At 36.0% G+C, this 26,375-nt stretch overlaps 1 protein-coding gene across 24 annotated transcripts in view; it reads right to left on the bottom strand.

Moving 5' to 3' along the window:
* Window positions 1-26,375, bottom strand: part of ZBTB20 (zinc finger and BTB domain containing 20) — an 841,831-nt gene that overhangs the window by 376,233 nt on the left and 439,223 nt on the right. For all 24 annotated transcript variants that reach the window (XR_010139138.1, XR_010139137.1, XM_024244272.3 and 21 more), the window contains one exon: window positions 3,554-3,601. The gene's annotated coding sequence lies outside the window, so the exon portion shown is untranslated. The remainder of the gene's footprint in view (window positions 1-3,553; window positions 3,602-26,375) is intronic.

Genomic DNA, 26,375 nt, shown 5'->3' with positions numbered 1-26,375 from the left:
TCCAGAGGGGAAAAAGAAATGGAAAGAAAAAAAAAAGAGTTTGTATTGTTTATACCATCTAATCTGACAAATTTTATATATGCTCTCTGTTTGCTTGGGATAGTTTATTGCTAATGTTATGACTTTCTCTTTTTTTTCCATGTGCTTTGCTCTACCAGTTTTGGCTGAAAATATTTTGTATATGTCCATACTGTAAACCCTCGTATTTTTCTAGAGATTTAGTGTGGTGGGAAAACATTTTTTTCTTCCCCAAGGGTTAGGCACATCAATATTCTAGCTACTCACTTTCGAGGCCAATGGAAAATGTGCTCCTAAGATTAAATAGACCTGAGTAACACATAAATTCAGTTTATACTGATGCAGTATGTTGCATAGTTACATCCTGAATTTCTGATGAGTGTAATACACCTGTTGGACAACACATCACTACTGAATAGTCACTGACCTACAATTCAAAGACAGTGAGACAGCACAAGACTACAGATACAGGTTCTCTACAGACAGCCTGATTTGTACAGAGCATTCCTCATCTGTGGAACTCTGTGTGTAAAGGATCTAGGCTAGCCATGGAAAGCTGGCTCATAGAGGGTCCTCTAAAATATTTTTAGAATAAACTAGAGCAATAATACAAGCAAAAAGAGCACCCTTTGTTATACAATGCATAATTTCTTCCCCCCCAAACATGGTGTTTAAAAATATGAATCAGATTTTTATTATATAATTCCCCCTTTTACATATTTCTAAATGCCTCACATACCCATCACATGTTTTCCATGTCTGCCAATAACCTTAATTAAAAACTATAAACTTTTAAAGCCAGTGTTACATTTGATTTAAGTAGATTTGCCATATTTATCTGGTATTGGTTGGCTGCAGCCAGACTGGAGTTCTAAGTAATCAGGGGACTATGCTTTCCTTTCACCTCAGGTAAGAAATTGTATTCAACACATGCGTAAACCCAATAATAAGTATAATTAATGCTGTATAGATCTGGCATGCAAATTAGCATCCTAAATTTGAGTCAGGTAAAAAAAGTACCAAAAGAAAATAGTTCCTCCAAGAAACCTAGCCAAATCTGTGAAATATTTCTCTAGGCAACCAAATTGCCCTGTGGCTTACAGATGTGTCTAAGAATATTAGGAAACTCACTGATGAGATTTTACAATCAATTGTTACATGTTAGAAAATATGATGTCAGGATACTATGAAGAAAAATACTACTATATACAATAATAAGAACTATTTATCTGAATAGTTTTTAACATTAACATGTAAAAAATATCCTGATGGATCTGAAATAATGATGTACTAAATGCTACAATGTCTGGTGTTTGCTTCAACATAACATGGCGATATAGTGAGAAAATAATAGGCCATTAGTCAGTCATTGTGCAAGCTGGTGATGGGTACATGGGAGTTCATTATAGTAATTTGTCTATATTCATGAATTTAAGATTTTTTATCATAAAAAATTTAAAAACATATACTGATTTGAACTTTTATTCATTTATTATTTGTTGACTGATTCATTTACTGTTTATGCAAGGTATTATTGAGATATAAATAATAATAATAATAATAATGCTCTTGTTGGGCATTTAGGTTAAATAAGCTATTCCTCTTCAGGAATATTATATATTTATTTTAAATGTTTATAAGGTCTATGTAATTACATATTTCTTAGGTTAAATTTTGAAAGCAGGACACAAAATTATATGGAAAGTATGATAACATCATGTTTTAAAAATATATCCTCAGGGGAAAATGAGAGTAAGGAAATATATCAAATGGTTATTAATGATTGGATTTAAATTATAGAAATAATTACTTTAATTTTTCTTCATTTTACTCCTATGTGTTTTTCTAAATTATTTTTAATGAGCATGTATCATTTTAAAATGAAAATAAATATTTATTCATTAGTGGAAAAGATATGCTCTCCTTTCCCAAGGAGCTTTTCATTTACTGAAACAGAGAAACTGCAAACACACAGCATTGCCCAGATAGTTTAAATCTCCATACCTAGAAGGGAAATACACCCGCAGGAAAAGAAACCTCAATACAGATTTTATCTGATCACAGAAACATAAAGAGCTTTCTCTGTGTTGGATAGCAAGAGGGAAGAAACTGGCTTGTTTGCAAGCCAGCAAAAGCGTGAAATTCAGTTCTTTTTGTGATGAGATCATTTTGTGATACATGCAAAAGGAGCGACAAATTAAAGTTACTAAATAAGCCTTTCCCTTGAGGTCCTGAGGCTTACACTAATATGAGTTTCTTTTGGGGTAGCATAGCAAGTAAAGCATGGGAGTGGGGAGGGAGGCGGAGCTACAATCCCGAAGGCTCCTGGCCTTCACTGGTGAGACGGATATGCTCAGAGAGACAGAGATAGATGTACAACAGAATCAGAAACAACAACACAGTGACAACTATGGATTATGCACAATGGATATGGAAAGTCTCTGTTAGACAACTATCTTTATTACCCCAAGAGATTATTTTCCTCAGTTTATGCACATTCATATAAAGTGAAGTCAAGAGAGTAACTTTTAAAGGTTTGGATGAATATGATGTTCATGACTAAACAGGCCTAGATGGAGCCAGGCAGAACACAGTTAGAAGCCAGGCAAGTCACCCTTTTCCTCCCCCTCCCTCTCCAGTATATTTGCCAGTGCATTTCAGTGCAGGTCAGCCTCTAGCAAAGTCAGCTGTTTCAAGCTCTGATTGGATAATACTTTATCTATACACCCTCAGTCTTGACCTGCACTTTTCTCCCAGTCATGGAAATATCAAGAATTCTAGAAGGCCACAATACCAATCTTTTTGAAACTTTACAAACTCTACCAATTTTCACTACAAGACACCTAGAAAAATCTTCAAGCCTATGCTTACCTGTAGCCCTGGTTTTGGTCCTCTTACTTAACTGGTAAAAGAGGATAGCCTTATTTATGTCTTTGAAGGGTATTTTCCTTTTTTGCTTGTTGGTAAGTACAAGAGCAACCATGTCTGATTTTAAGATTGATCCAAATGAAGCAAATGCATTTCAAATTTACAGAATACCACAGAATACTAATGGGTAGTTCAAAGTATCACTAAATGTGTTTGGAGGGTTTTGAGTTTTTTCAAAACATACAGTGTTCCACATAGGAAACATCAGTGCCCAACTTCACCCTATCACTCTTTCTGTCCATTCAGGAGTCTCCTCTGGAAATACATCTTTCTGGAGGGTCTTCCAAACAAATCCTTTGAATACTTCCATCTTGTTTAGCAGAGTCATTCTAAAATATTTGTCAAAATCTGTGATAATAGGTTCTGGAGATCATGTTTCTTATTCTTCTAAATGCTGGTATTTCAAATGAACAAATAGGATATTAAAGATCCGTCCTTTACCAATGTCAAAATATGTTCTGTCAAAATTTAGTATTGCTAAAGTTTAGACCCAAAGACTCACCACAGCCTTTGGATCTCATATTTTCTGAGGTTCATGGAAAGATATTTGACTTCTTTGCACCTCAATATTTTGGACTGCCATTTAGAGATAATGAGAGTTACTTACCAGACAGCAATGTCATGAGGGATATCCTGTTAGTAATGATGAAACATTCTGAAATAAAAAGAGTATGGGTAAGTGCTAGGTATTTATTTTAATAAATGTATGACAACATGGTAATCATAGAAAATAACCCATTTATTCCTCACTTTGGGATACTGACTAAGTGGTAGTATATAAAAAGTAAAGGATGTTTCCCTTTGGGAATGGAAATAGAATTGTGCACTTAGAAAGTAGCTTTCGTAACTGCCTGCATGTTTAACTTTAAGGTCTCTAACCAGTTGCAACCAGTTATGAATGACTTGCTGCCCATTTCTGCAATTCACTGTAACTTGTGTTGAGAAGGTTATGTTTTATGGTTAATTATCCATGGTCTGTTTAAAAAAATAAATCAAACCATTGTAAACCACTAGGATTTGCAGCTCCATTTGAACTTTACTGTAATTTTGATCAAACATTTTGTACATAAAAACAAACTGGTTTCTCTTTGTTTTTAGTTGTTTGTTATTTGTGTTATAAATATTGCGGCAATGGTGGGAGAATAAGCTATGGATTATTTACCCTCGGTTTCATGAGTTGTGAGTTATTGGCCTTATCCTCCTTTATAAGTATAAATAAATGTATAGTATTATATTCCAAGTCCTGTAAGACACATGAAACGAGTGAACTGAAACCTTTTAGATCCAAAATCTTTTATGCGAAGTCATAGAACAACAAAACAAAACCCAAATTAACATTTAAAAAGCTTCTACTGTGGAGCAACAAAGTCTTTAAATATTATATAATCTGCATTTAAAAAATTGCTCATCTAACAGGCAGCAGTCTATCAATCATTCTACAAGCTTTTCAATGCCTTTAACATTTAGAAGCTACAGGTGGTTTTCCTACAGATCACCAAGCACCCCCAATACCACTACCACAATGAAAACCTTGAAAATGGCCAGCATGACTACTTTAAGCCAAAATTGATTTAGAAAAATCAGGAATTCGTGTAGCTAAAAGTAATGAAACACTATATAAAAGAAGAACCCTATAGAATTTTTTTATAGTTACCATCCTAGGACCTATACAAACAAAAGAAGTCCAAAAACAATTGTCCAGAGAAAATGAGAAAAACCAAGATTCAAAGGACTCTGTGGCAGAGTGCATGAGGAGCATACTCGATAGCTAGAATCATAAGTATCTAACACATTTGCATATGAAACTTAATGAGGATCACCAAAGTAGCTTGCTAAAAATTATGTTTGTTAAATCGGCCAACAGTCTATACAGCACCGACCCCTAAAAAGAACCTCTAGGAAAGATGTAAAATTGTCTTCTGATGTTTGCTTCTTTTATAAAGGCAGAAAGGATAAAAAGGACTTTCTCATAAAATGAAGTGATCGGTCCACTACTAGAGCCTGAAGAGTTAGTTCTGTATCAGATTTCTTCTTACCCTTTATTACTTGCATGGCTTACTGCTTACCTGCATCAGCAGTCTGCAGGGTTGGCCATAGCAGGTCCCTTACCAGTTCACTGAAACACGGAAAATATTTATGATGGTACTATTATGTGCCAGACACAACTGGACGGATTCTGCTTGAAAAGGTAAGTCAGTAACTGAGGTTCTTGTTGCCACATTAAAAGAAAAAATCTATCCCTACTGCCAACAGCAATAAGAAGAGAAGCTAGGGTGAAAGAGTTGTTAAAGACTTATGAAAAATTCGAAACTGTTTAAAATTCTCCCTAGCTTCTTTTCTTGCATGTCCAAGTAACAGAAAGCTTAGGCCTGCCACCTGTCCTAAGCCTGGATCCCATATTAAAAAAATAAAAAAACAGAAAAATGAGAAACAGCTAATGTCTTCCCAAGGCCTTGGTTACAACAGAAAATGAGAGCCGAGAAGTCTACATTGGCACACATCGAGATGTGAAAGGTCAGTCCTGCCCTAGTATGGTTCAGAGAGCGTGAAAACCCACCAAGATGAAAATGGAAGCTATTCTGACAACAGGAGGCAGGGAAAAAGTTCGAAGAATTTTCCTCTGCTTCTTTCATAACAAGATACTTTCAACTATTTTTGACAACCAATAAAATGCAAATCTCCCTCACTTTTGTGTTCTAAGTTTTTTTTTTTTTTTAATCTAAGCAACCCATTTGAAAATTAGGGTACTCAGAATAACTTCTTGTATACAGAACTACACATTTAAAAAGCTTTGTGCAGATTGTTAATCATATTAAAATTATATCATAAACAATGCACTTTACATGGTGCAAATGTTTTATGTTTTTTTCTTTTGACAATCAGGCACCTACATGCAAAACTGCATATTGGAATTCAAACTCAACTATAATACATGTAGAGGAACCCTTAGAAAAATGCATGTGGCAATATGATATCCCAGTTAGAGACCAGAATATTCTGACCAATTTTCATTATTTCTCTGTAATAAATTTATCTGAGCTATAGATCCTCTTAAGAAAATAAAGCTAAATGGAAAAGCATTGATAAAATACATTAAATATATATATAATAGCTTAGTCATTATTCATATTAAGATCAGAAAAGATTTCCGCAAGTCATCACAAATACAAAGATGGGATAATACCAATCTCGATCACACAGTTGTTAAAACAGAGAACCACACATTTGGGCAATAATAGTTTTGATTTTTATCTTGTGCACCAGATTTTTCCATACAAGGAATTCTAAATTGCAATAGTTAACACATAAGACAGTGTTAAACAAATTCATAACTTTAGTAAAATTAAATGAACCAATTTCTTATGGCTTTAATATCCAGAAGTAAAGTATGATCTTAAAGAATGATGCTGATCTGAGATACAAGGAGATCAAGCGCTTCAATAGTTCCTCCTCACACACTAATGATCGCATCCATCCTCTCTTCCACCCACCTCCCACCTTTTCTGGTTGTATTAAAAACAATCAAAACTACCACCACTGCTGCTACCCTTCACACACCTGAACTTAATTTCTTCTAAGAGATGCCTAACAGTGCCTAGGGCTGTGCTATCACTTTATATCCATTTTATGACCGCTTGAGAGGCAGAAACTAAAAAGGAAGACCAAAACAAAACAAAAAATCCCTCCAACCTCCCTTATCAGACAAATGCCTGGTTCCCAGAGGACATCAGTTAGTTAAGCGAAACCAAATATTATAACAGGGAAGAAGGACTGATAAATTGCATACAAATCTCACTGTGCTCCCACTTAAGGTGGAAAGGGAGTTATTCCAATGAAAGAAAAGGGGGAGGGGGTTGTGGGAAGGAGTGAAGGGCTACAGAAAGAGCGAGAGAAAAAGAGAGAGAGAAAGAGAGAGATTTACTGTACATTTGAGACATTAAGAAGGCAGTACAGTGAAACCAAAGGTGTTCCAGGGAGAAATGTGACAGAAGGTTCTAAATGAGAATTACAGAAACTATTCCTTCTTAAATAAAACTGTTGTTTAGATGATGAATTCTATAGGAAGTCTGAATTAACTGTCTCTGTTGTAGCATCTAGATGTTTTCTCTTTCATTAAGACTTTGGAGTTTGAATGTACTTTGGTAAAAAAAAAAAAAAAAGAAGAAAAAAGAGAAAAAAAGAAAAAAAAAGCATTAGAGCTTTATATAGCTCCCAAAGTAAAAAGCAAGAGAAAGATGGGTTTATATAACTGGCTTTTTTACATAAATATTACATCAGGATACATTTCAAGTGAAAATACACAAACACACACACACCCGTCTTCCTTATACTCTATTTTAAAATTCATTTCATACTTTAAATGTTGTTGGTTTTTCACAAAATAAGTAAAAACGAAGTCAAAACATCTCAAAATAAGTTGCCTTATATTACCTGGAAAATTAACCCATCATACAGGTCACGATGTCTCATTTAAAGCCAGTTAAGGTGCTGACAATTATGGGACACTTTGCTGCAGCCTAGGGCAACTAGAAAGGGCCATGGATGTTAACTAACTCCCTTCTAAACAGTCTGAGAAAAGGGAAAAAAAAACTGTAAGTTTCCCCATCTGTTATTTCCTTTTTTTTTTCTTTTTGGCTGTGGAAAAGTAAAATTATGCAAGAGCTTTTGAATGTAAAGGCTGTGTGTGCTTTTTCCCTTTTTGTCTCTGTGTACCGGTTAAGTGATGTTGCGTAACTGAGTACAGAGTAGGCGGTTAGCGTTTACTATTGATTTACACTATGCCATCTAATGAATTCAGAACACTAAAAAGAAAGGAGCAGGAGAGGGAGGGAGGAAAAAGAGAAAGGGAGAAATAGGGAGAGGAAAAAATAGGAACGAAGGAGAAGAAGAAAGAGCTTATTCAGAGAAACAGTTCTAATGACTGGAATAGGTTCATTTTTATTTCCTATAGCTCTGACTTTTGGTTATTGTTCAGCTCTCACAAAAAAATGGTCTTGAGCTGGTGACCCCAGTATTCCAATCCTATTTCTAATAAGGATTACTGGTAGGTGAATGTCTGCAAGTTCTAATGTGTCAAATTACTTGAAACCAATTTCACTAAACTGTCAGACTCCTCCATATGCATCTATTTATGATTCTCTCTATGCATTTGTGAATCTGTATCTGTGATCACCGTGGCTTTGGTCCTACTGGCTTACCCAATCAAAAATATTTTTTGAAATATACCACGGGAATATCATCAGGGTGAAGAGAAATACATTCTATTTTACCCATCTCCTTTAAAAATACATAAAGAACACATTTAGAACTTTAAATAGATCACTATTTTACTTTGAAAACAGACATGCTACAAATTGTTTGGCTGAACAAAACAGCCCAATATAGGATAATAAAAGAGAAATAGGCAAAATGAGGAAGAACGCTAAACTGAGGAACAATATTCATAAAGAAATTTAAATAATTTCTTATGTCTATGGAGAGCCTTTAACTTTTGTTTGGGTGGAATGCCTGTAGCATTCTCAGTCTTTGAATGCTGCTCAGTGCTTCCCATGCCATATAATGAATTCCCAAAGCTTGGGCCAGAAAGAAAGGATGAAGTTGTTTCTGCTGCTAGGTACAGGGCCTTCCTGTACCTGAGTGCCCTCCTATGGCTAAGAACAACCACTAAGGTGAGAAAGAGAAAGAGAAGTTCTCTTTAGTAATCAGCTGAAAAGCTGGGCAGGGAACTTGATTTCTCCCTCAATGTGTGTTTGCAAATGATGACGGGGAAAAATCACAGGAGGTTATCCAAAGGAAAGAACAAGAGTTGGGGTTTCTAGTCATCCAGTTGTCTTCTCTTTTCAGCCATCTGAGCTTAGAAAATATTAAACAGATGCATACTCTGTCCACTTGTCAAAGATGCTTTAATGACCCATGGTGGTATGCACACAGTTGTATACCTAGCACTTACCATGGTGCTTGGCACATTTTCTATACTCAGCAAATATTTATTGAAACTGAAAAATGATGATGGGAGAAATATCTCTGTAGAAAGAGAGCACTAGAAAGGCCTGAAAAAATATATTCTGATGTTTTACAAGAAATCTTAGGCTATATTGCTCTATCATTAATCTGCACACAAAATAATACTGTAAGAGAAATATCAGGCAGTTATTTAGTGGTCAGTTGACTTCAGTTCCATTTTATTAGGAAAAAGCTTAACAAAAATTATAATACTGATAACATCAGCAAAGTTTTGTGTTCATTTCCACCAGCCCTTTTGGGCTGTCTTTCATTTCAGTCTTGGGGGCAGAAAAGTCCATTTTAATTTCCATGGACACATTCTAAAGAAAAAGTCATGGGATATCAACGTAATTCATCTTTTAAAAAATACTGGGACAAGTGTAGCCATTTAGTAATGGAAGAGAATATGGCTTTTTGTTGAAGGGCAAGGCAGGTTGAGTTTTGATTAGGTTACACAAATTTAAATTACTAGAAGGACAACCAAGAATGTACTGATTTCCATTTTCTTGGTTAAACAGTTTTTTTTTTTTTAGAAAAAAAATAAATTCTGGCTTAGAAAGTCAGAAATGCCATCTTTCAGTTAATTGGAGAATAAGACCTTTAGAAAAAGAATTGCAACTACAATTTCTCAAAAATTCCAGTGAAGATTCAACTTAAAGCATGTTTAGCAATAGTAGCCATATTCTTTTAAAAAATGGGGCTACCATCTTGTTAATTCTGTAGGACTGAGCATGTAGATATTAGTCAAAACCCTCAAAAAGTTTTTTTTTTTTTTCTCTCTCTAACTTTGGTCATCTATTTAATGTAATCGGATTCAGCAACTTCCTTCAATAAGCATTCTGGCAATATGTCAACAAGATCATTCCATGTGCTCTTTCATTTCATGATTCTTAAAAGTGGATGAGAACTTATCTGTGCTTCTTCATTTTATATATGAAGATTCTGAGGCTCAGAATTAATTTTCTCAAAAGCATATATTTTGAGGCAGAGCTGGGACTAGTATCTAAAGCTCACAGTTCATTTTTTTCACAGCACAGACTAAATCAAAGTTGTATAAATTCAATCTTATTTTAAATGCCATAGGGGAAGATTTCAAAGGATTCTCTTATAAGACAAGGAATTCTTACATTATGTAAAATGTTCACCTCAAAGCTATCTTATACTTTTTTTTATCTTAAATGTGAGCCTACTGTTCAAATTGTTGCTTCTCCTTTTCCTTGTCTTAATTTTTGACTCGTTAGAGTCTTTGCCTCCTGTCCTCTCACTTCTACTCTGTGTCTAGTTCATATATGGCCCTTCCTGACTTCATATTCTTCCTTCTCTCTCTCTTTTCATCTTATTATCAAACTTTTATTTATTCTTGTTCCTCACACAAATAATTTCCTTGTTAATGTGATATCCTCAGAAACTACAAAGGAAGAAAAAGTGTAAATTTAGTATTATTATAATAAATAGGCATTTGGTTTATATTTAAAACAAAACTGCAATAAGATATTGACAAACAGAGTAAACTACAGCTATAGGCTTCCCTATAGAAAGTTACAGCTGTCTAGACCTCCATATTATCAATATGAAAACTGGGGGCTAGCATTTCAAAGTATCTCATCAAAGACAGAGAGCAAAGGCTCATGATCTCCAGACCACTCATTTTCCACTACACCAGGACACCTTTCGTTTCCCTTTTCTTTCTTTCCATTCTACATTACAGATATTTGAGACTGATTACGGTACAGCAGGAGGAGATCCAGAGAAATCTCCGTGGCTTAATGTGGTTCAAACTCTCTCAATTCCAAAAAAAAGTCAGAAAGACCTGCACGCTAAAATTGTAGTTACACAGAAAACAAACTCTGAGGAGGTTAAAAGAGTCCTCTGACATGAGAAAGTAGTCTCTGGATAGCAGGAACATTGCTGCCAAAATCATTGTAATTAAGACTGGGTCATTGTTTCCATTATAAACCTTATGCTTATGGGGTTTGTAATTCAGTTAAAATGATCAGCTGTAGGCTGAAATGCAGCTCCAAGTATTTTAGAGTGGGAGGTGTTTCTCCCCTCCTATTCCTTAAAAAAGAAAACACATAGCAACTATTTAATAATTTCAATGAGAGTTGTATTCTGATCCTTCCCCTATAAAGGGTAGTTAATCAATGAGCTTAATCTAGAGTGAGCCAAGGTGAGCAACATCCACTGTGGAACGAAGCACATTAACCTGGCATATGAATGGGCAATAAAAGGATTTCCTATTATTTCATAAGGCTTAATGTACATCACTCCATTCCACTGTATTGATGTGAACAGGCTTTCAGCAACACCGTGTTGAAAAATCCCCCACTTCTGTTTGTTAACTCATTATTGTAGGAAACATTACAATTACAGGAGACAGGAATTTCTGATGGTTTCCTTAGATTTCTTTCCTCATAAGCTCGTTCCCAGGGTCAGTATTAGATAATCAATAATTTCTAAAATTCCTTGCTCCTATTTCTTTAGCATTGTTTACAATATCTGATACCTACAGTGTAATGCTATGTGCCGCCATGGTGTGGAGGGATTGGGGAGGAAATCATAGCTATATATTAAAATTAACAGGCCAGAGGAAACTGGTATTTATTGAGTATATACTACATGACATATATTCCATTAATATTATTTCATTTAATATAAACCTGCGGTGAAGTAGCTGTGGCCCATGTTTTATAGATTAGCAACATAGTTAAAGAGCTGTTAGCTAACCTGCGTAAGGAAACAGAGCTAATTAAAAAAGTTGCGAAGTGAGGTTTGAATCAAGATCTGTTTGACTCCCAGGTCCATATGCACTGCAATGCAATGCAACACCAGGAACAGAATACGAAACCATCTAACTGAAAAAAAAAAAGTCTCCATGCCAATGATGAGAGCTACCTCATGCTCCAAGTAGGAGGTAGAAAGGGTAAATGACTCCTAAAAAGAGATTCTTGCTTTGCTCTTGGCTCTGATAAATCCCTGTTTATTCATATGCAAATATCCAAATGCATATTTGGAAAATGTTTTGTCTTAGATAAGAAAATGCACAATCTCCTAGAAACCTTTAAATGAGACCAGACATTTGAATGTTTACAAAAATTCCTTTGAAGATTTATATTAGGAGAAAGTTTTAAAACATAATGCATAAAAAAAAATTAGGCATGGTGACTATAGTCACCATGGGAGTCGCTTTGGGAGGCTGAGGTGGGTGCATGGCTTGAGCCCAGGAGTTCGAGACCAGCCTAGACAACATGGTGGAACCCCATCTCTACAAAACACAGCGAAAAAAAAAAATTAGCAGGCATGGTGGCACGTGCCTATAGTCCCAGCTACTCTGGAGGCTGAGGCTGAGGCTGAGGATTGATTGAGCCCAGGAGACTGAGGCTGCAGTGAGCCATGATCGTGCTACTGCACTCCAGTCTGAGCGAGAGAACGAGGCCCTGTCTCAAACCCTCCACCCCCAAAAATCAGATGATTAATACAACATTAACATTTCAATCTGGATGTGTGTGTTTGTGTGTGTGTGTCTATGTGCATATAAACATAAATATACACATACACAGACAAATTTTTTTGTCTTTGCCAAAATTTCTGGTAATTATTATAAAGTATTTGACAAAAGCTAAACAGTAAATATGTTACACCAGGAGAAAAGGAAACAGAGAACAAGAAAAGAGGAGTATGTGTATGTACATACTTCCCTCAGAAATCTAACCCTAAAACATTTTTTAAGCTAAATGGGACACAGTGCTTTAGTCTAAATTGTGTGTGTGTGTGTGTGTGTGTGTGTGTGTGTGTAAAGACAAAGGACTTTTACTATGTTATTTTGGCAAATGATTATTTTTCTAAAATCTTTGCTGAATCATTTCATGTAGATATAATACTCTTGAATAAATAAATACTTGTTCAAGTTAACATTAGAGCTCATCAGGTAAATAACAGAATTTAAAAAAGAATCTGTAGTCTGAAACACTGTAGAGTATGCCAACTTTACACATTACATTAAGTATTCATTCAAAATAATTTATAAATTGAAAAGTATACTCCATTGTATTCAAACAATGCAAGTTTTTTAATGAATCTTACACAAATTTGTGTGTGTGTGTGTTAGAGAGAGAGAGTGTGTGTGTGATCCTCAAGACCACTGAGTCACTCTTTAAAAATATTTTAAAATCATAATTTGGTGAAGAACTTAACAACAATGTAACTGAAGCCAGATTTGAGAGAAGAATGAACAGTTCTTCAGGAAGCACCAATTCATTCCTTAACATTCAATAAGTCTTTATTGCTTTGCCCTTCCCTCCTTTTTTCCTCCAGTCTAAACTCTGATTTGGAGCAGAAGTTAGGAGGAACACATATTCTGGACCCTCTTCTCTCATCCCTGTAAGGAAAAGCAATGGTAGACTAATGACAGAAAAAGCAATTGCAACAACTTTGGCAGTTTTGTGGTACTGGGAAAAAGCAGGCTTTGTATTTGTACATTTCAAGGAATTTCTTCAAATTTTAGCTCCTTTGAATGTTCCTACAACAAAGCTGAAGAGGAGATAAGATCTGCTAGGGAAATAGATGAGGTTTAGAGAGGGAAAAAGGAGGCACTACTTTTTTTTTTCTTCAAATAGCATTCAAACACATGAGCAAGATATAACTTGCAACATTAAAAAGTAAATTAGCTAGCTAAAAATAACTCACAATACTCTTCTCACTAAAACAAAATAAAATAAAGCAAAAACTCACAACCAATTATTTTGACTGGTAAAAACAGACAGTGATATGAAAGTAACAGATGGAAGCCCAGTTTTACTCACACAACACACTCACTAAAGACAATTGCAAGCGTCCCCATGACAATAACCTAACAATGGTCACTTTAGCCTGAGATATCTCCTTTAGGTGAGTTTCCTTAAAGACTTCAGAGGGGCTTGTAGAAAATACTGTAGAACGAAACCAACTCATCTGTCTATACGTAGAAATAGGCAAGAGTTGCAAATCACAGCCTGTGGACAAAACGGATCCAGGTGTCACATTTGCCAAATCTTTTTGCAAGACTGGAATAGATTTTCTTTTCTAATTTACTTTTTGTTGTACGGCAGTATTTTTAGAAGAGGTGACATTTCTGTACTTTTAAAAACACAACACTACACAGCACCTAAAAACTTTCCTAAATCAAATAATTAACAGTAATAAATCTTCCTGCTAATTTCTCCTCAAAGTTTAAAGAAAGGTTATTTTCTTACCTCACACTGTGCCTTCTGATATGACAGTGTCATTCAGTCAATAATTTCAATGTCAGTTACTGATTTCTAACTCTTTTATTACAAAGACTTCAAGCAATAATGAAATGGTGCTGATCTGCTTGCTTTCACTCTATATAACGTCTATATTTATATGCTTATGCTTCTATTTGGATCTATATTTATCTGCTTTATCTGCCTACAGTGCATCTGTTTCTCATACACACAGACATATATTTATATATATACACACATACTGTATATATATATAGGTTATATATAAACACACATACCCACAAAAATGTATGAATGTATGCTAGTGAGCTTACTTCAACAGCCATGCAGGTGCATAAATATTCAGGCACATGACAAATATACAAAGAACATAAATGCACACGTAAACATAGTTACACAGGAAAAAGAATATCTTAACAACAGCCCTGTCTGCCATACTTGGCTGTTGGCCTTTGAGACTTACACACTGTTGAATGATATGTCATAGATTACTCTGAGAAGGAGAAAAATCTTCTGAAGGCAAAAGTATATAACTAAATCAAGATAATGTATTCTAACTCTCTCATTTTCACAATGAGGAGTCTGAGATACTAAGGTGAATAGCAAAGATTTTACAGCTTTCTGGAGGCAGAGCTGGAAGTTTTACCCAAGTCTCTGCCTGCTAGACAAATGCTCTTTCTACTACTATGCTGAATTGAAAGGATGAAAACAATTTTTTCAAACCCAATATCATTATTTTCTAATTGCCACTCTTTCCCATTTTTCCCTTTTCTTGCTGTGTGAAATGTAAACAAACAACATTCACTCAGGGTCAGGCACTGTTCTAAATATTCTATATGTACTATACCATTTAATCTGTATAATATCTCTATGTAGTAGGTATTATTATTCAAAATCTTAGTTTAGCGAATTAAATAACTCACTCAAAGCTACACAGCTAGTAAGGAAAAGGGCTGAGCTCCCATAATACTCAAGACCCATGTTTTTCCCACTTAACTATGATGCCTTCCTGAATACATATTTGTATATAATACTAACCCTTCCCTCACTACCACAGCCCGATAGTCTTAGAAATCTAATATTTGATCTGTTTCAGAACACATAACAAGTTTAAAGGTTCTCTCAGCCTGAGGAAAAAAAATAAAGGGAAGTAGAGCAGGTATAAGTTACATCCCTAGTATGCAGCACATGCCCTATACTAGAGAACTGAAATATGCAAAATTCCCCCCCAAAATTACTCCAATGATAGTGTGATGTGATTTAAAGCCTTAATAACTTCCAGTCTATGAACATTTTATGTCTTTTGCAAAGGATTATGGCAAACTGATAATATAGAACCAGATTGGAAACAGGACCACAAGAAGGCAAAGGGAAAATAGCAAAAGGAAGAAAGACCCACAGCCACTTCTTCTTCCTCTCTTGGCACAACACTTCCAAAAACAAACACCCATTAAAAACAACAAAGCCAGTATCAAAATTTGGTATTTTTTTCCCCACTCAAGTGTTAGAGACAAACTCAGAAAAGAAACTAAGTCTACGTATGGTAGGTAGTTTTATACAAATCTCTTCAGATAGTAACCAGTTGTGAACCGTCCGAACACGGAGGAATTTTACACTTTGGCCAGCTAACCCAGAACCCAGCAATGGGAGATGTCATGTGGATTTGTGACACTCCCTGGGGCATACTGCATCCATAAGCCAAAGAACAGAAATTATACTGATCCATACATGCAGCTCTTCATCTGTGACATATTGATAATTACTCTTCATTTGTGAATTAAATCCTAGTTATAAAAACAACTTTCAGACATTTGTCACAAATGGCACATTTTACTTAACTCTTTCATAACACCATCTAGCCATGGTCTATAGGAAATGGGAGCTACCATACTCCCATATAGGTCGTGATATTATAGGAAGAATATGATGTAGAGAAAGAGAGAGAGAGACAGATTTGAGTTTGAATCCCAGGTTTTCCATTTATTAACAATAAAGCTTTAGGCACATCACTTAAATGGTTCTGAAACCTCATTTTCATCACCTGTGGAATAAAGAATAAAACCACCTATTTTGCAGGAACACTGTGAAGATTAGAGACATTCCAGCACAAAGTCCCCCTCATAAAAGGGGGCATTAAATATTAATTATTGGATGTTTAAGAAGGCTATTTGTGTGTGACTTTCTCTTGTATAAATGATACATAAATCTTCTGGGAGTAACAGAAGATGTGAGGTACTTTTTATGCTTTTTTAATCAAAGACAAACTTTTTGGTGATCACATGTGTTCCATGTAAAAGTGGAAATAAAAGAATATTACAGTGTAACATTTTCAGTGGACCATTTTAAAGCACTTAATAACCCTTGACTTTTTGTGATTGCTGGCACTCTCATTTAACAGTTGGGCAAAATGGGGTTCAGAGATACATCCTCCAAATCAGTAATAATAATAAAGAAATCACCAGCAGGGGTTAGTAGAAAGTCTGTTTTTAACATCTAAATCCCACAGTGTCCAGCTAAGGAATAACTGCTGCAAGGTCACAGATACAAAGGGCCACAGTTTCCCCAAAGCTCTTTGAGATTATTCACTGAGGTCAAAACATTAGGTAATGCTGTGTACATCTGCTGAGATAACAAGGGTGAGTCAGGGTTAGGTCACAGTTTCAGGTTAGAGGGGTGGGGTGAAGAGTGGCTTTCAGATCAAATGATGAGAGTAGTTTAATTTAAGCAAAGAACAAGCCATACAGTATTTTAAGTAAGAGGGAAAAAAAAGGGGGTGCAACTACAGCCAAGAGAAAGTGGGTGGGAATATAGACCCTGTGGGGGTCAAATGGGTAACTGTGGCTCAGAGAGGAAACCCACCCACATTCATACACATTGAAAAGCGAACAAAAAGCCCAGGGTGCAGCACAAATCCTGCTATCCCAATAACACACACAGATGTTCCACCATTGTTTTCTTTTATGCACATTTTAATTAAGAGATCAGAATCAAGCATTAAAATGTTATTAAATGGCTTGTTTACATTTTTGCTATATGTCATTTATAATGCATTTTCTAAATGTGTGTATATCTATTTGGAAAGACTATTTGGAATTTTTATATCAGTGCTACAATTGTCCCACTAACTCACAACCATTTTTGCTAACCAAATACGTGTCAGAAATCCTTTTCAGTTTAAGCAACTGGACAGGAGCTCTGACTCTTTAATTCTCAGTCAAGCAATTCCCTACCCCCAATCACACCTCCTTTAAGCACGACAAAGTCCACCACAGTACTTCAAGACAATAGGAAGGCCCAGGTACACTGGCAACCTTTCTGATTTTTCACAAGAGTCCCAGTTTCAAATATTCTCCCATTGTCCTCACAAGAAAATAGTCTTCATATACATGCCAGACCCTTTCCCTAGAACAGTTTTGAAAATGTCGGGAACTCAAAGCTACCACATGAAGGACCCTGACCTATGAATGTTCCCTGGAGGGGACACAGTGGAAGAAGTGGGAACTAGTAGATTTTTTTTTCCTCCCCACAATCCATCCCCTATTTGCAGTCTACAACTTATCCCTATTTGCCTGGGCAGGAATTTGAGTTTTCTGTATTATTCTGGAGTTAAAACAAGTATGCCTTTCCCGTCTCTCAGATTCCACAGATATCATGACTGATGCACACAATCCACCTGCATGTGTGCATCACAAGTATCCTGTAGTCTGCCTGCATCATATAACTTAATTACTTTTAACCACAGGGCATTGTCCTATAAGCCCACTATTTATATTGTACCTTATCAATTATGGTACTTGGAACTGTAAAGTCTCAGAAAGCAGGAATCATATCTCCTCCATGTTCAGTTCAATGCCTAATGCATTGTGAGTCTTCAGTTAGGACAAGAAAGAGAGGTAAGGTTTTTTCTTTCTTTCTATTTGTTTGTTATCCAGGATAAGCAGAATGCTTGCACAGAACATGCATAAGAAAGAAACGCAATCTAATCTCACTGTCAATTTATATTCTGTAAACTGTCTCATTTGCAGCATAAATGACTACAAAAATGTTTTGGTTACTCTAAGTGTTAACCTTAAGTTAAGAGTTAAATTGAGTCTGCTATAACTGGTGGACCAGAAAGGACTCAGAGGAAAGCAACAGCATGGCTTTGAATCAAATCACTTTTGGAAGAAAACTTTAAGATGTTACCACCAAAAAAATAAAACTGGCAAAATGCTCTGGAGGGCATCTTAGCAATATGCATCAAAAACTTAAAAATATATGAAGACTGTTAACGCAGAAATCTCACCTCTAGGAATGTATCTAAAGGAAATACTCAAAGATCTACACAAAGATTTAGAAGCAAGAATGTTTACCATGGCATTATTTATAATTGTGAAAGACTGGTAACCTTGTCTGACAATAGAAAGTTGATTAAATAAATGACAGTACATTCCTAGACTTAAATACTATGCAGTTTAAGAAATCATATTTTAGATACCACTTAATTACATGAAGAAATGTTTTTGGAATACTGTTAAGTGAAAAGGCATATAACCAACAATATATGTACAGGAAAATATATTGTTTAAGTAAATATTGCTAAGTTAAATATTGTTAACTTAAATATTGTTTAAGAAGTGATAGTTGTGTACACACAAGGTGGAAAAAGACCAGAACACACTAGAAGTGCTTGTTTCTGGGTAGAGAAATTATAAATAATTTTTGTTTATTTGAACTTTTCCATAAAAAAAGCACATTTCATAGTAAAATATTACTTAAAATATTCATCTATACCAACATTCCTTCTCTAAAGGCCTAAAAGTGACCCTCTGTAGGCACTCTTTTGTCTCTAGAAGTCTTCCTTCTCCTGTTTTCATACATGTATGTGTTGCGTTCTAAAATCTTAAGTATTTGGGACTATGTAGTTATAAAAGATACCCTACTAATTAAACAAATTAAAAATCTTATTAGCTCTGTGGTTTTAATCTTATGTTCCTCCTTAGAAAAAATACCAATTTCTCTTTAAGTCCTATATTTTGCTTTCAATTCAGCCTCCACAGTATTAATTAGTTATATTATTTAGGCCTGCAGCATAACAGTTTCATGGTACTTTTCATTCTCACAGTTCTTTGTAAGAGACACCACCCCTCTCAAGGTTCTTACTCATCCCTACACCCACACTTGACCACAGGTAATTGTGCAAGAGACCACAAAGTAGAAAGAAAATGAAGGAAGCCTTAAAAGGCCAAGGTAGTTCCAAGTTATAAAACAGAGAAAGGCTGAAAATGTAGGCAGAGATGTGGAGAAAATCCGAGCCATGACACTGAAGAATGAACTGGAGTAAAGATCCATGAGCACCTGGTGCAGGGAGAGACAACTCTACCTATCAATCCAGTACCTGCTACTCACCCAGGACTATTAATTCTAGTAAATAACCACAGCTTTAGGAGAGGCAAATGTTCTGAAACAGGCTCCCTGTTGAAAACACAAGTGCTAGAGCCTTTCCATAACCTATAATCAGGGCTTCCAGAAGTAATATCCAGGCATCTTCATTGTAAGCTCCAAATGTGATTCTGAATTATAGAGGTGAGAACCAATGGGCTACTGGGGAAGTTCAAATCCCTTAGCTCTAGCCAACTTTTATAAATTCATCTCCCTTAACTTCACAAACACATACACTCTGCTGATGCTAGACCGGTGTCGTTGTTCTCCATCCTTGCTCCATCATAAAGAGAAAGCTAGTTTATGTCTTTGTACAATCTACTTATGACTTTATATCTTGAATGCCCTGACTGCTCCTTACTACCTGTTCAAATCTTCACTAATTCCAACAATGGGTTAGAGTTTCACCTCCCTACTAATTCACACTGATTTTTCCCACACATTAAACTACAGAATCTGTGTCTTCCCCTATTTCTACTCTTATATCATTATGAAACAATAATTTGTCTTACATCTCAATACGATCATAAACCATATGTGTCCTTAGAAAGTGTTCATATGGTTTTGTTGGTACCTCTTTGCAATGTATTATCAGGGAATTTTAAAAAATAGCAGACTGAATTGAGAGCAGTACTTGCATGTTCATCATCAAATAATATGGGACATGTACATTTACCTCCAAACATTCTCAGAGTTCATTCTTCGTACCCTGTAGGCTTATGCTGTAAAGAAAATACATACGCAGAAATAAAAACAGAGTTTGAATCTCCAGTCCTAATCTTTCCTCTGAACTCCTGTCTCATGTATCCAACTGCCTACTACATCTCTTTATTTGGAAAAGAATTTCAAATTCAACATGCTCCAATACTAACTCATAATTATCTCTTTCCCAAATCTGCTCATTTCTCCATATCCTCTATAGCTCCCAACTCCATGGGATATTGCCATTTATCCAGTGGCTGAGGTGAAATGCCTGAAATTCATCACACCTGATGTCTCTCTCATGTAAAACCACATTGAGACCCTCAGCAACTTTTGTCAGCCCTACCTTCAAGTTATGCAGAGTTGAACCACTTTTCATCCCCTCCCCACTGCCATTGCCCTTTGCACAACTGGGCTACTACAATAACTACTACATGCTCTTCCTGTATCACCCTGACCCTCTTAGACTGTTCTCCACAGTGTAGCCCTGCCTGGAACTCTTTTAATATGTAAATGAGATCATACATGCTCAAAAAAATCCTCTATAGCTTTCTGTCAATCTTTACCATGGCCTATGTGAGCTGGTCCCTACTTATCTACATGATCATTCTCACTCTGGTCCACTTGAGCCACACATTTCTTCTTGCTCTTCCTGGAAAATTTCAAGTTGTTCCTACTCCAAAGTCTTTACAATATCCATCCCCTCTCCCTAAAATGTTCTTCCTGCTGTTCACCACATGCTTAGGTTCTTCTAATAATTTAAATATTTGCTCAAATATCGTCCATTTGGTGAGACCTTTCCTACTTACCCTATTTCAAATAGCACTTTCTAAATTATATATCCCTATTTTCTACCTCCTTATTATGCATTATTTTCTTCCTAGATCTGATCATTATTTAAAGTGATTTTTTTTGTTTACATAATTATTGGCTGTCTCTCCTTCTATTATAAAATAAGTTTCATAGCAAACTTTAATTTCTCACTATATTCCCAGTAATTACAACAATGTCTGAAACATTATAGGTGCTTGATAGCTATTAAATGACTGAATGAATAAGTAGATGAATAAAGTGTTCCAGTACTTATAAATCTCATCCCAGTCACTAAACTTTAAATAGAAAATCTTTATTCTGCATGGTGCAGCGGCTTCTCTGGATTGTCCCAGAGGCCTCTATTCTTTCCATCTGACTGCACAGGCCAGTCTGGGAAACCACCTACATGCAATAGCTCACATCTCTTATAATAAACTTCTTGGGAGGAGTAAGTCAAATTAGATAGTTAACTAAAAATAGTATCTCTGAGTTTATAAAGGAGACGTTTTCCCAGCCCAACTGGTCCTGGTAAGTTAGACTGGCATCAAATGCTGACATGGCAATCTTGTGCTTGATGAACCCTCAAGCTGGAGAAGACTGCACTATACTTTTATACTATTTATTTTGTGAAAGTTCCAAGTATAGTTCATCTTTGTATCCACAATGTCAAGAACATTGCTGAGCAGACAGTAGAGCTTCAATAAATGTTTATTAAACAGATGAACAAACTAATCCATGAAGCAAACAACATTCTAAGTGCTATTCTTCTATGTCTAAGCTTTGACGACACGCTATATAAAATTCATTCTTGCAATTTTCCTTCATAGATTAGATTGAAAAACTCATTGTGAAGGACCACGTCTTATCCATCTTGTATCCCAAGTTCTTAGTACAGTGCTGGATGTAAAAGGAAGAAAAACTCCAAAGCAAAGGATAGAGAAGTTAGAAGTCCTGGTAGCAATCAGTGAGTATTAAAGAATGCCAGTCTGACGTGATTATCAGATGTTAGGTGATGAAAATCATGCCAGCTAACATACGGATTTCTACCCTGTTTCTGTGTAAGACTTGAGCTCTAAAATTAGTTCCTGAACACAGGGGATCAGAGTTGAAAGTGATTATTTACTACGAAACTGCTACTTTCCAGAGTATACATGATCAAAGTGCTAGAAACTTAATGCATGAAAATCTACACTTCTTTACTCAACCTCTCGTATAGTTATATAAAATTCTTTAGAAAATTAATGTTATAAAAAAGAGTTCAGGCCGGGCACGGTGGCTCACACCTGTAATCCCAGCACTTTGGGAGGCTGAGGCGGGCTGATCACCTGAGGTTGGGAGTTCGAGAACAGTCTGACCAACATAGAGAAACCTCATCTCTACTAAAAATTCAAAAAAATTAGCCGGGTGTGGTGGCACATGCCTGTAATCCCAGCTACTCAGGAAGCTGAGGCAGGAGAATCCCTTGAATCCGGGAGGTGGAGGTTGTGGTGAACCGAGATCGTGCCATTGCACTCCAGCCTGAGCAACAAGAGTGAAACTCCATCTCGAAAAAAAAAAAGAGTTCAGTTTGTTCACTAAAGGGCTCAATTTGTTCACTAAATAGAAGGATATAGCAGTTTGTTCACGAAATCAAAGCCTTTTCAAATATAAGAAGCAACAGAAGAGATGACAAAATACATAATGTAACTATTAAATCAATATGCCTTACAAGCATCCATCATGGTTATAGTACTAATTGCCTTGGTTTGTCCAAGACTGAGGAGGGATGTGAGCTTTTCCGTGTTCAGAGAAAGCTCCAGGCTAGTCAGGACAAGTTGGTCACCCTAATAATGGTATAACTTGCTAAGTTGATTATCAGCTATTCCGATTTATTTATATCTAGGATCTATAGGTACATGTAGAATATATGATAGATACCTAAGCATTACTAGATTATGAGATGATTAAGAATTAATCAGTCTGTACTAGTATACCACATGAAGTGCAAATCCCTTGTTTCATTTTCTCTTCATTTCCCCCCGATGTTGGACCTCTTATGTTTTTAAATTGTATGCTTATATTGATTTTATTATAGTCAAATACATTAATTCGGGGTGTTAGGACAATTTCCTTTTCTTCAGAAGAAAAGGAAAAGTGAGTAGCAGCAATGCAGATGGGTCTCAATTGACGCATGAGCTCATCTGTTTTTTACAACTCCAAGTGTGGTAATTCCCCGTAGAATTAAAATTTCCTAACATAGAAATTAAAATTTTCCTAGCTGAAAATGCCGGCTTTTTACATATCCCAAAACTGAACACATGAAGATTAAACTCCAAAAGTAAGGCGAGATTTACAGAACTATCTCAGCCCTAATTCTGCCTAGATATTTATTATAAGACAAACTGAGACAATCCCCTGTGGTCTCCTTAAGGTCCTGATGGCCCCCTCAAAGCATCATCTGGCTTTAGGAGAACTCCAAAATAGTAATTGGTCTTTGGACACAGAATAGCCATTGGAATCTGGATTAAAGTCTGAAAAACACTGCATTTTCCAAAGAGATTACAAATGCCAGGCTTTGAACATTGAAGGGTAATATCTTCTTTCTAAGTATCTCTGGTCAGTCTTAGTAACTAGACCTACTTTTGAGGCTCCATTTCTTTTATGTCTTTTCAATTTAATGATAAAAAAGAAATATCTAAATTTATAATATACACGAAACAGTGAAATTAGGAGAAAAAATTCTATTTGATGTGTGTCTATTTTTTAAGCTCCCATGACTAAAAAGATCAACAGTTACCTACATTTGTAATATTTATGCCTCCCAGACTCAGTGTAATGAGTTTCATCTCTGATCGAATTTTTATAACTGACTTTCACTTACCTGTGAAATAGGTAATAGGAAGCCTTGGTAGGTGCTTTCCCTAAAGAATCAGATGCAAAAGTTAGGCCTACTGCAAAGAATAGAGAGGAAAAAAAATGTCACTCTAATATACTACTACTATATCCCTCTGCTTTTTGCAAGAAAGGAAAGCTATCATCCTAGACAGAAATACTGAAATAAGTGAAGTACAGACGAGTGATTAATCAAAATCTGAAAATCATAGTCTTCAGCTTTCTCTTCCATGAAACCATGGTGTGTCCTCTTAACTTTGGCCAAGTGCCCAGCTAAGAGAATTCTTCCATGAGATGAACACGTTTCAGGGCAAAACCTTATTCTAACTGATGGTTTTAAAAAGCCCAACTCTACATTCTGCTCAAGGCTTTGGTTACATAGGTAAGCCAAAACACAGGAGACATGACTTCCTCCATTAAACTGGCTGGAGGCCAGGTTACACTAATTCAGCCTAAATAGAAAACCTCTGCTTTTCAATCCCTTTGTTCTCTTAGATGTCACAGCTTCCTGCTCTATTCGCTTCCTTTTATAGTCTTCTCTCACCAAGCATTTCAGGAAAAAAAAAAAAAAAAGCTAAATAAAGATCATAGCCTGTTCCATTGTGTCCCCTTCTTCTTCATCATCTTTTCCATTTGTGCAATGTTGTGGCACCTATTAACTACCAATGTTTTCAGAATGACATTATACAAGGTGCAGGCTGTACCACTGTGCCCTAAAAATATCAACAACTGCATTAGTCTCACAATAATTAATGGCAGGCATTATGCAAATGACAACTTTTTCGCTGCAAAATAATGACATTTCTTCATTTTGAGCAGAGTTATGCAAAACAATGAATTTAGGATGATAAATCACACAAGAGAATTAAGAAAGCCATAACGTTCCTGCCCAGGCAGGCAGAAAGATAGACAGACCAACAATTTAGAAGACATTGTTTGTTCTCACACCACTATAAAAAATCATAGCCAGTCGGCCATTAATGTGTGTAGGTCTTTTTCCTTCTCCCCTTTAGGCAACAATGCATAAGGGGATGCTAAATTCTAGCAATTGGATCATTACAAGTCACAAGCAAATTTTTCTTTATTAACCTTAATAAGTCATTCACTCAGAGACTATAGTCATCAAGCAAATAAAAAGTATCACATGCCATTCTGCTACACATTAACTAATTCCTTATGCAAACATCACAACATATAGCAATTACTGCCGCTCAAAAAAAAAAGTCATTTTCAATTTATTTTATTGCTTTTATACTTGGCCATTTCCTGTAGCACATTATCGTTTCTTTCCATAACAACCCGAAGTGAAATGAAGAAGTATTTCAGTAGCAATGACCCCCTTCCTCTAGCCACCTTTGTCATACCTTTTTCCCCTCCGGGGGGCTTTTAAGGAAGGTTAGGGATAAGGTATGTGCATGCTCCTTCACAGGAAATGTGCATCAAGCTCAGAGAAATGGTACATTCAGCTCCTATTCTTGCAGCAAAGAGAGTGTGGGGTAGGCAGAAAGACCCAAGTCTGTCTCCCACATTTGCTACAATAACACTGACAGCTTTCCTTTATTCAGTAAAACAAGGTAAAAGTGCAGGCTTCGACCTGTCCCTAACAGGTGAACATTAAAGTCAATATACACAATGTTGACCTGAGAGATATAGTAATGGTTAATGAGAATTATGAGGTTAGTTCGTCTTGCTTCACTCAGCACATAACTTGTCCCTTCCAGAATGCTGAACGAAGAGCAATAATAAATATTGGACACTACCCCCCAACATGAACAATATTAAATAAGATTTTTGTGTGTGTGTGTTTTTAATTCTATAACATCCTTTATCCAAGACTCCCAGGATGTGAAACAAATGCTAAACAAACCTTACACATTGTCAACAGATTCTTTTAGCCCGTTTTACAGACTGACAAATGGATTCTGAGCAACTAGAGGCTTTACACAAAGTTGGACTGGAACAGGTCAGACTATCTTTCCAATGTTCTAACCTCTGAGGCCTGTGGCCTCTTTCTCATAATCATGAGCATTCTTTCCTGCTGATAAACAATTATGCTGTAAACAGCCTGTACATGTCCCTTTTCACACAACAGGATGATAATCTCTCTCTGTTCTCCTAAATCCACAATCCATTCCCCCCTTTTTAAGGTAGAACATTTCCGAAATACACACGGGAAAAGCTCCCTTTTCAGTTTCTCCTCCTGAAGGTAATAACATTTTGCAGTTCTCCTTAAATAAAATCCAGCCCATGCTGGATCAATAAGAATGATGCCCATTTCCCTAATGGCAGCCGATTGCCATTTGCTATTCAAATCAGACTAGATAAATTACAGTACATGCCAGGGAACAGGCCAGTGAATTAAGACAGGCCTCCAGA

This window comes from Pongo abelii, chromosome 2 (assembly GCF_028885655.2).
Source record: "Pongo abelii isolate AG06213 chromosome 2, NHGRI_mPonAbe1-v2.0_pri, whole genome shotgun sequence".
Lineage (NCBI taxonomy): Eukaryota > Metazoa > Chordata > Mammalia > Primates > Hominidae > Pongo > Pongo abelii.
Note: the sequence above shows the minus strand (reverse complement) of the source record. Positions and strands in the feature narration are given on the sequence as shown.